We start from the raw sequence: 11,050 nt of genomic DNA, 5'->3' as shown, positions 1-11,050 counted from the left end.
ACAAAATGTTCTTTAACACTGAGTATATGGTCACAGAAAAATTTAAAAGTAAATTCATTTTATACACATAGTTTTGTTTGGAAGAAGTATGATAGAGTGAAGGGTGATACATAAAAGACTTTGAACCATAAAAATATATTCTGCTAAAACTCTGTATGGGAAGTAGAAGAGAAATATAAGTTCAAGGAGAAAAAAAGAAATGAAATTTGTTCAACTTGTTCATGTATTTTTAAAAGGGACGATGGTTGTATCCAATCACAATAGCATTACATTTAGAAACATTTTTCAGAGTACTGTGACAGTTTTATTTTAAAATGTCAAATATTTGCAATACACCAGAAAGTAGACTCTATGTAACTATTTAAACTTATGAAAACAATTTAAATGTTTGCACCTAAAAATGTGCAAGGGGTACACAGATTTTCAAAATTCTTTTGGGAGTCTGCAAGGAAAATGTTTAGAGAACCAGAGTCACGGAGCTGGCGCTTCCCTGCAAGGGGAGTGTACTTAGACGTAAAACCAAGGGCTTTGGGGATGGGAGGGCACCCTCAAAGTTAGGAGCTAACTGTCACTGGGGCTGGGTTGGTGGCAAAGGAGCCAGGGCGCTCCCCCTTCATCCTAGCAATACTTTCCTCTGGTCTTTTGTTTTCTTGTTTTATTTTCAGCGTTCCTCTAAAATCCCATTCTCTCCACTACAGATGCTCTGCCAGGTCACGGTGCGTTCTGTTCTGCGTTTTTCCATCCTGCCTAAACGCTACCTTTCTTCAGGGTAGCCCTCCCAGCCGGCCGTGCCCCCACCCCACCCTGACCCCTGTCTCCCCGAGTCCAACACGGTTTTGCGTAGCTAGGCGCGCGCCGCTTCCTCCCGTTGACTGTGACTTTGGGCCAGTCCTCCCTCCCCAGCTGGCTCCTAAGTTTTCTCATCGGTGTCTGCAAGTCTGTTTCCTCGGCAGTGAGATGTCGATAATCAGAATGAAGTAAGATGAAACCTGGCACGGAGCTTGGCCTGCAGCCAGAAGAGGGCACCTAGTTGCATTTAGCAAATGTTTGCTAATTGTGAGGCTAAATCGTCTCGCTTCCCAGCGATTAGAGAAGCCTGGGCTTCCCAGTGCCCAGGAAACCAAGGAGAGTTCCCAAACCCTCAGGTCTCATTTGAGTAACTTGCCAACTTGGGGTGATGAAAACGCACTCCCCTCCTCCCGCCGCCGCTGGGTCGGGCTCTGAACGCACGAGCCTTGGAGCTATGAGGTCATACACGGGTCACGTGACCGCTGCCGCATCTGTCAACTGTGATACAATTACTAAGACTGTCCGGGCGCTTATGACATTCAAACCTGCTCTCTCCTCCTCCCTCTCCGGTGCGCCGGCCCTTTTCACACCAAGGGACCGTCTCAAAAGTCTAGGCTCCAAATGCTACAATGGAAGAAAGGAGGAGAAAGAGGGAGGAAAAAAGTCGAATATTGCACTTCTCGTTGCTGCCGTTTGAAAACTATGCTTAAGCCCCGTTCTTTAAAATCCTTTCTGCCAAAGCCAGTTGGCATATGTATTAAGAGCCTTTTAAAAATCGTCATATTCTTTAACTCATTAATTCCTGTTCTAGGATGCTTGCATATGGAAATAGTCCAAACTAGAGCAAAGGTTTACAAAATTCACTCTCTTATTATTAAACTAACTATATATGATGAGAATGAATAAATCGGGGTATAAAAGAACAATATAAGGAAGTCACTTAAAATGCTGATTTTTAAGAATTTTTCATGACATGGAACATGCACCCAACCAATGACAATAGCAAGTATTTGTCATGTGCCAAATGTTCTGCTAAATGCTTTATGTGGATTGACTCTTACAACCTTAAGAGACAGATCATCTAATTCTTTCTTTTTTCTTTTCTTTTCTTTTTTTTTTTTTTTTTTTTGAGACGGGGTCTTACTCTGTCCCACAGGCTAGAGTACAGTGGCGCAATCATGGCTCATATCGCCTTGACTTCCCTGGCTCAAGCAATTCTCCAACCCAGCTTCCCAAGTAGCTGGGACTACAGGCACTTGCCAACATGCCCAGCTATTTTTTAAATTTTTTGTAGAGATGGGGTCTCATTATGTTGCCTGATCTGGTCTCTAATTCCTAGATTCAAGCAATCTGCCCACCTCAGCCTCCCAAAGTGTTGGGGTTACAGATGTGAGCCACTGTACCCAGCATTCTTCTTCTTCTAAAAACTGGCCTAGACAAAAAAATTGCCTAAGGTTGACTAGCTAATGAAGTGTGAAAAATTGAGGGTTATGGTTTATCCAAAGGGATGAACTCTGATTTAGGTTAATTTGAGTCTAGAGCCCAGCCTCTTAGCCTCCACACTCTGAACTGTCTGCCACAATAGTAACTAGTAAGAAATAAGAATACAACACTGCATATACACCATCAGGCCAGTGATATGTATATATGTGTATACATTTGCCACTACACACAATGTATGCAGAGGAAAAGGATGGGAAGACAGACTCCCACATTTTCACTATGGTATCTCTCAGTGGTACAGTCACCAGTGATTTAGATTTTCTTTTAAATTTTCTATAATGTGCGTGTGTGTATTAATTTAACAATTAGACAAAATGTTATGTACAGATCGATTTCACTAAAAAGCCAGGTGCTGATTACAGCAGTATTCATTGTAATGAAAGCTTGAAAGTAGCTCACATATCAATTACTGTTGATACTTGGGTCACTATTGGATTCGTTAAGTGAGTTATAAAATATATATCTATTGCAATAGTTTGCAGGCATTGAAAATGAAGATTACAAAGACCAAGTGATACCATTATGTGAAAAAATAAAAAATGCTAGGCATATTATGCATAATTATTTGAGAATATCATTGTAAAATCTGTAAGGAAAGAGGAAATGATAACTGCAACAGGATAGTAAAATTAAATTCGATTTTAAAATATTTTTTGAACTTCTATAACATTTTTCTATTTCTTGTTTAATAATAAAACTAGTTTCATTGATTTAAGGTTTAGTATCAAAATTAGCATGGAACACATAGATGCCTCTTTTGCATTTTAGAATATGCTTTCTGCTTCATCTCATTTTATGGCCCAAACATCCCAATGCAAATAGGCATTTTCTCTCCCACGTTAATGACAGGACAGTTACGGCCAAGAAAAAGTGAGCAAGTTGCTTGATGTAAACTAGCAGATGAATGGCAACCCTGCACTAGAACCCTAGGCTTGCAAGCTCCCGCCTCAAGGCTCTGGCCTATAAAAGCACAGTGATTCTCTCACATAGAGGGCTGCAAAGCCCTGCCTAGAGAATACAAACTGCTATTATTAAGACCCCAAACCCAAGATCCAAGTGTAGGTTCTCTCTAGTGGGTAAGCCTGGAGGCAGGAAACATGCCTATTAATGCTTTGTCTTCAGAATGGGAAGTCAACAAGGCCTAAAGCATTCTCCTGCACTCTCCAAACTCATCCACCCACCCACTTCCCCCCAACCATACACACACAGCCACCCTTGTCCCCAAAAGCAGTCTCCCTGGTAACATGCTCTGCCCTTGGATGGAGACAGAGGCCAGTAGATTTGTAGTTTATCCTCTTCTTGCAGTTTAAGGTACAACCCTGCCCACAACCCCAGTAAGAGCAGCAAGGATCCCCGAGGCCAGAATGTGCCAAAGACCAGTTGCAAACCTGGCCGGTATCAGTGAAATAAGCCTGGAAAGAGAGACGAGAAGAGGTCAAGAGTCAGTGACAGCTGGTGAAGCCAGCACTGGGGTGGGGATTGGGGGCCTGGAGAGCCCCAGAAAAGTTGGTCCTGGGCCCCTGGTCCCTCACTTAATAGGTATGTGACTTGCCAGGGTCACGCAAAAGCTGGAGAGAACGGGGAGTGAGCCCAATCTAAAGCCCAAAGGACTCCATCAAAGACAGGGCCACAATTCCACAAAGCCAGGCTCTATTCATTCATTCAAGATATACCCAGCACCCTTCTTGCTTAGCATATCTTTCTGATTTTTATGGGGCCAGAGCCAGTACCCTAGCCCTCACCCCACTCCCTAGTCCCTTGGTGGGGCTGATGAACCTCATGGCTCAAAGTGGGAAAAATCTGGGAAGTCACAGGTAAAGGGGTGGTCATCTCTCCACGGCAACAAACCGAAACTCCAAAGCACATGAAACAAACCAATGGGCTGAGAGTCCAGGAGATGTCCGAGTCTGAGGATTCCACAGCACAGTGGGGAAAGTTTCTGGAAGGTAGAAGGAGGCAGGAAGAGGTGTCTCTCAACTCAAGTAGTCAAGAAATTTAAGCATGCTTTAAAGAACTAAGAGAAAACTGAAAGGTGTGGAGGTGTGGTAATGGCACAAAAATTTAAAAGGGGGAGCTAAGCCTAGGTTTAGCGGTCCTGCTGGCAGGTGAGGGTCCCCAGTAAGGAGAAAGGGAGGTGAGAGTGCGTGGATAAGGTGATGCTTCCTCTGCTGGCCTGAAGGATTTCTGTAAATAGTGCATGTGTTTGTTCCTGCCTTGAGGTGGGATTGTCATAATGTTAGCCATTTCTGCTACTAAAGACATAGGTGAAGCTAATGGTATTCTTTGCGAGGAAAAGGGATATCATTGGCCCCGAAAGCTATTTAAAGGGGGCTTTCCAAAAAAATGTTTTAAGTGTGCATTGGTCGGAGCTGGCTGATGACGGGGCATTGGCTTTCCTACTTCTGTGGAGTTATTGAGAGTTATTTTGAGCAAGGAAGGGGAGAGGCAAGTGCAAGAACCGGCACACAGTAAAAGAGGCCATGTCCCTTACATACTTTGGAGCTCCCAGTGGCTTCCCACTCTAGTTAGGATAAATCCAAATTCCTTAAATGCCACCCACAAGACTCACAAAAGCCTTATCTTTTCTCTTTCTCCTCCACACACTTAGCAAAGCCCCATGGGTCTCCTTCTTGCTCCTTAAACCAGCAGAGCTGTTTTTGCCTTGATGCCTCCATGGTTCAAGTGTTGCTGTGGTCTGCATGTCGGTGTCCCCCTAAAATTCATGTGTTGACACTTAATCCCCAATGTGACAGTGTTAAGAAGTGGGGCCTCTGGGAGGTGATTAGATTGGGAGGGCCTCATGAGTGAGATTAGGTGCCTTGATCTTGGACTTCCCAGCCTCCAGACTGTGAGCAATGAATTTGTCTTATTTATAAATTGCCCAGTCTAAGGTATTTTCTTATAGCAGCCCAAACAATCCAAGACAGATGTGACACGCTTGCCGTTCCCTCTGCTTAGAATGAATGCCCTTCCTGTCTCTCCAGTTCCCTCCTCCCCTTCTTCTGTTTTTGTGGCTGGCTCCTTCCCTTCCTTTAGGTGCAAGGGAGATTTAGGAAGAGGCCTTCCTTGAGCCGGGGTCATGGAAGGCCATGCTGCCCATAACTCTTTACTTCTCCTTAACACTTAAACCAATCCCAAGTCATCGTCTGCCCACTTGTTTAGGGTTCCTTCACAAACCTGACCCCTCCCACTGTGCCCACCCCTCCCCGCTTCATCCACATTAGAATGTTCCTTTGTGAAGGCTGGACCTTAACTCTCTTGTTCATTGCAAGGGATGCAGTGCGTGGCAGAGTGCCTGACACTTGGTAACTACTCAATAAATATTTGTCAAATGAATGAATGAATAAGAGGTCTACTGATTTGAATTTAACTGAATGAAAACCCAAGGTTCAATTTCCAAACAAGCAAAGACAAAAATCTTCAAACACTCCCTATTGTTCTCCTTCTACGGGTTGAACCCCAACCCATTTTGTTTCTACTCCCTCCCCTCCCTTTCCTTCCCTCTCTCCTTTCCTTTCTTCCTTCCTTCCAGCCATTCCCTGGGCCCCTCAAGTCACATCCCTTGTACAGTCACCCACAGGCACCCCTTCTCTGTGGGCCTTCATTTTGACCAAGCCCTGAGGTCACAACACCCTGGGAAGGAGACATGAAGGATTTTCCAAGGACCCAGCTGTGGCCACGCACTTTCTGTCCTCTCTGTCCTGCTGAAAGCCAAAGTTCTTAAGCTTCTGTACAGTAAGTTTTTCATAAAATGAATGATGACAACCTAGTCTTTTCAGGCTTTCTGTTTGCAGTACCAGGAGGCTTCTTAGCTGGTGATGACCCTGGACTGCTTCCTGGCTTACTCTGGGCTTCAGATTCGGACAAACATTTGGCTCTCAAGGTCACTTCATGCTCTAAACCTTCTGTAATCTCCAGGACATGAATCCACTCAGGTTTGGTAGGAACTAGGGTGAGTCAAACATCACCCTCTACAGACTCATCTCAGTGATGAAAGCATGTGCTAGGTGCCCCCACTCCAAGGATGTGCTGGAGGGTGTGGGGAGCCAGGCCCAGGGCCTGCCTGGACTGATCCCCTTTTGCTGCATCAGCAATGGGAAGCAGAGTAACTCACCTCCCAATGAAAGGAGTTAAGAAAAGAACCTTTATCTGAGGAATACAAGTCCTTTTAATTATCAGGCCCAGAGAGACACTAAAACGAGACAGCAATCACGTCCTACTCCCCCGCTTTGAGCAATGTGTTCATCTCTTGAAGCTGCTTGCTATCACCACAGGTAGCTATAGATCAACCTAATAGTGCCATACCAGACACTGTAACCCATGCTTTATAGCTTAACAATGTATAGCCAATCAAATCAATGTTATTTATGTAAACCAATGAGAATTCCTGACAAACAACTTTATATCAGCCCATACCCTATCCTCTGCTTTTGCCTTTAAAAATCCGCTTGTAACTTCAGCTAATCAGAGTGTATATTTAGGGCAACTTGAATCTATGCTCACAGGTTGCAATCCTCAAACTTGACTCATATAAACTCTTTACTTATATTAATTTTGTCTCTGCTTCTACCATTTAGGTTGACATATTGCTGTTTTGTAAGGCAAGACCACTGGGTGAGCTGTGTGATTGTGCAGGAAAGCATGGGGTGCTAGGAAAGGTGAGGGTTTATCATGCTTTAGGATCGCCCATAGGAAGGTGGGGGTGGGAGGAGAGACTAGAGTCCTTTTCCAGTGCTGTCAGTACCAGGTGTGATTTCAGAGATGAACTCGTGAATTGGAAGGGGTGTCTGGGTGGATTGGGGAGAGCATAGGATGGGGGCAAAGACTTCAGCAATGTCCCTGGGGAGCCCAGGAAGGGGCTGCAGTTGCTCCCTAGAGCTGAGGTAGGGGGTGTGTGGTTGGGCCCAGAGTTGATCTGCTGACCCACTTCTAGGGGACCTATGAGCCCAGGGTCAGAGACGAAGCCCTGCAGCATTTCCTGTTGGTTCCCCTGCCTTCTCTGAGGTCCTGCCACACAGTCAAAGCATCCCCTCCATCTCTGGCTCTCCAGGCAGCTCAAGATCAGAACCAAATCCACACTGTCCCTTCACCAAGTTACTCTGCCTACCATCCTTAGGAGGCAGCTGGCCTCCTAGCATGTGGGGCAGGACCTCCCTGCTGTGTGTTCAGCTTCCCCCAGCTCTTCCCCAGCAGGGAGTGAGTCTACAGCAGTCCCATTACCATAAGCAAAGCCTCTGCATCAGTAGCAGACAGCTTCCCTTGCGCCTGGGGAGGAAGTGTTAATGAGCAGAGGTGTGGGGAAGGGTTGTGCCTGCCTGACGTTGTAACAGTTTGCTCCTTTTGGCTCACGGGACCAAGGAGCTTACACAAGGAACATGCCTTCTAGAGGGGAGGATGTTAATGCCAATAAAAGATGCATGTTAGTGTGTACCATTCACTCAACTAAGAGAATGCGCCCAGTGCAAACCTTTCTAAGGTAAAGACCTCTAAAGGGCCGTCGGAGCTCAACAGGATGGTGACAGGTAGCCCACCCCAAAGGTCAAGTCTAGCCTTGATGGCCACATAGACATATAGACATGAAGGCTAAGATGTGCTTCTCCCATGGCTGAGGCCCCCATGGAGGACACAGACCAGGCCCAGTCCCTTCAGAGCCTCCTGCCTCTGCACCCAGGTCTAAAGCAAAGCCCCTCCCATCTGTTTCCCATGGAGGGATGGGATTCAATAAGCCCTCAGGCAAGCCCAGGAGTAACCAACCACTGGACTGAAGTGAGGCAGGGGGCATATCCTGCCTGAATTTCAGGCTGTCCCCATCCACAGTCTTTCCCTGGGAGCAATAGAGGATTTTCTTGTCCAGAAGGATCCTTGGAATACAATGCACCACCTTTCCCCTGACCACCATCTCACATCCTTGCCCATTTTTATGTCCAAATCTATGGACTAGGAAAGGAGAGAGGCTCTGGAGTCCTCCGTCCATAACCCAGAGCCAGACCTGGAGAGAAGAATGTAACAATGATCAATGCTTATTCAGAACCTACTGTGTTAGGCACTAATGTAACACAGCAGCAGGGGATGCAAAAAAGAGAAAAGACACAGTCTCTGTCCATAAGGAGCTGTGTCTAAAAAGATAAGACACAGTAGATAAAGTTGCTAACAGTAAAGAAAAGCAGTGCGTGAAAAGTCCTCAATGAGAGACACAGTCCCTACGTCCAGAGACTGCGAGAGGCCAAGGCTTTTGTGTTGCTGAAGGGACATGGTGAGGTAAAGGCTGGAACCCACGGGGTTGAGAGGGAGAAACCTGGGGAGAAAGAGCTAATGTGTGGCAGCTCCAGGAGAGAGAAAAGTTGGAAAATATAGAGATACTTAAATGTGACTTAGGGGAAAGTTTGTCCCATAGGTACAATGTAACACTCTCCTCAACTTCCCACAAAACCCTTCATAAAACCTACGACTGTCCATTTTTGGGGGAGGTGAATTGATGTTGGGGGCAGCTAACAGATTGAGGGTGGCTCAGGGGGCCAGAGCTAGGGTAGGCCGAGGGGATTCAGACACTCCAGGGTTACAGCAGGAAGTGGGGGCTGACTTCCCAGAAGGGGAAGGGCTGGGGGCTTGATCAGCTGGGAAGTGGGTGCTTTGCTGGGCCTGGAATGATGGTGAGGAGAGAGGGGGGAAAGCTTGGAGGGTAGGAAGACTCTCATAAGAAAAAATTGTAAGATGATATGAAACTGTAATAAAGCCTCAAGCCTGGACAAGTGAAAAAATATATTGGGGTGGGGGAAGGGAGGAGGCATAGGACAGAAGTCACTGATTCTAATCTCTTCCACCTTTGTGTCGTGAAGTTCACCTGCCTCATGAAAGAGCGGGTAGGTTATTTATCACCTCTCACTCAGGCTGATAAATAGCCCCCGTGAGAGGTGCCCTGCCTCCAGTCTCTCCCCCGCATTAATGTGTCCTCCACCCACAGCGACACTGGAATAATCTTTCTGAAAGTCCAGCTTTAATTGTTTCATTCACTCTTAAAGTCCCTCAATGACCTCCTTATCACTCACCCACCAGAATTAAGTCAAAACTCCTGAGTAGGCCAGGTGTGGTGGCTCACGCCTGTAATTCTAACACTTTGGGAGGCCAAGGGCTGGAGGATTGTTTGAGCCCAGGAGGGCAAGACCAGCCTGGCCAACATAGTGAGACCCGTCTCTACAAAGAATAAAAAAAAATGGCCAGGTGCAGTGGTGCATGCCTGTAGTCCCAGCTACTCAGGACTGGGGACCAAGCCCCAGCCCATCCCCTTCTGGGAATTTGGCTCCCACTTCCTGCTGTAACCTGCTGAGATGGGAGGATTGCTCGAGCCTAGGAGGTTGAGGGTGCAGTGAGCCAAGATCACACCACTGCACTTCGGTCTGGGCAACAGAGCAAGACCTCGTCTCAAACAAACAAACAAACAAAAAAAACAAAAAACCCGACAGAAACAAAAACAAACAAACAAACAAACAAAAAAAAACCCCCACCAACCTCCAGAGCAACACCGTGTAATGAGGCCCATCTTTCCACCTTCATCCATGGTCTCTTCCTCCTCACCCCTCATTCCATCACGATGAACTGTTACACACAGCTCCTCTAACTCACCCTGCATTTTCACACCTCAGGGCCTTGGCACATGCTTTCCTCAGCTCAACTGCCAAAGCCCAGGAACCCTTCTGTTACCCTCCCTTCCTGCCACAGGATTGCACATCAGCACTAGGCTGGCACTTGCTACATTGTATCATTATCATGATCATCATCTGTTTATGTGTCTCTGACTCCTTAAAGAACAGAGCCAGATCATATTCTTTTATGCAGCCCAGCACCCAGCACAGTGCCTGGCTCACCACTGGCATTTAGAAAATGTTCATTGAGGCTGGGCGCGGTGGCTTGCACCTGTAATCCCAGCACTTTGGGAGGCCAAGGCGGGCAGATCATGAGGTCAGGAGTTCGAGACCAGCCTGGCCAACATGGTGAAACCCCATCTCTACTAAAAATACCAAAATTAGCCGGGTGTTGTGGCACGCGCCTGTAGTCCCAGCTACTCGGGAGGCTGAGGCAGAGGAATCACTTGAACCCAGGAGGCGGAGGTTGCAGTGAGCCAAGATCGTGCCACTGCACTCCAGCCTAGGCGACACAGCTAGACTCCATCTCAAAAAAAAAAAAAAAAAAAAAAAAAAGTTTATTTGAAACTCAAAAGGGCCCACATAGAAGACAACCTGTGGTGAGTCCGTTCAGTTGACAAAGACCCTTCTTTCTCTGGGAACTACCCCAGATATTAAATGGACCATAGGTAGACACCTGACCCCAGCTCGGCCAAATAGATTCCCTCCTGGGAAAATGGAATGGACTTCAAGAGAAGCAAGTTTGTTTCTGGAACTATAACATGTCAACTTTGGAATTGTGGGGCATGCATATTCCGCCATTTAAACTGGGCAACAGAGAAAGTCACTCGTTAAAGAAAGAAAAATGGCCATATAGAGGATTTCAGATGGCTTTCTGAGTCCCAATTCCAGCCCTCTCCTGAGAACATGAAGGATTCCTGTTCTAGGTTCTGTGAGACACCCCAACTTACTAGTAGCCTGTCCCCTACTTTGTGTTTGAGTTTCATGAAGTTTCTGTTCCTTACAGAGTCCTAACCACACAGGCCAACCTTTGCCCTCAGCAGAGCATCTTGGGATTTCTGTTCTTCAAAAAAATTCTATTTTAATAAGTAAAGCAACATCAGGCATGGACTAGACCT

This window comes from Pongo pygmaeus, chromosome 12 (genome assembly GCF_028885625.2).
Source record: "Pongo pygmaeus isolate AG05252 chromosome 12, NHGRI_mPonPyg2-v2.0_pri, whole genome shotgun sequence".
NCBI classification, from domain to species: Eukaryota; Metazoa; Chordata; class Mammalia; order Primates; family Hominidae; genus Pongo; species Pongo pygmaeus.
This window is presented reverse-complemented; position numbering follows the sequence as displayed.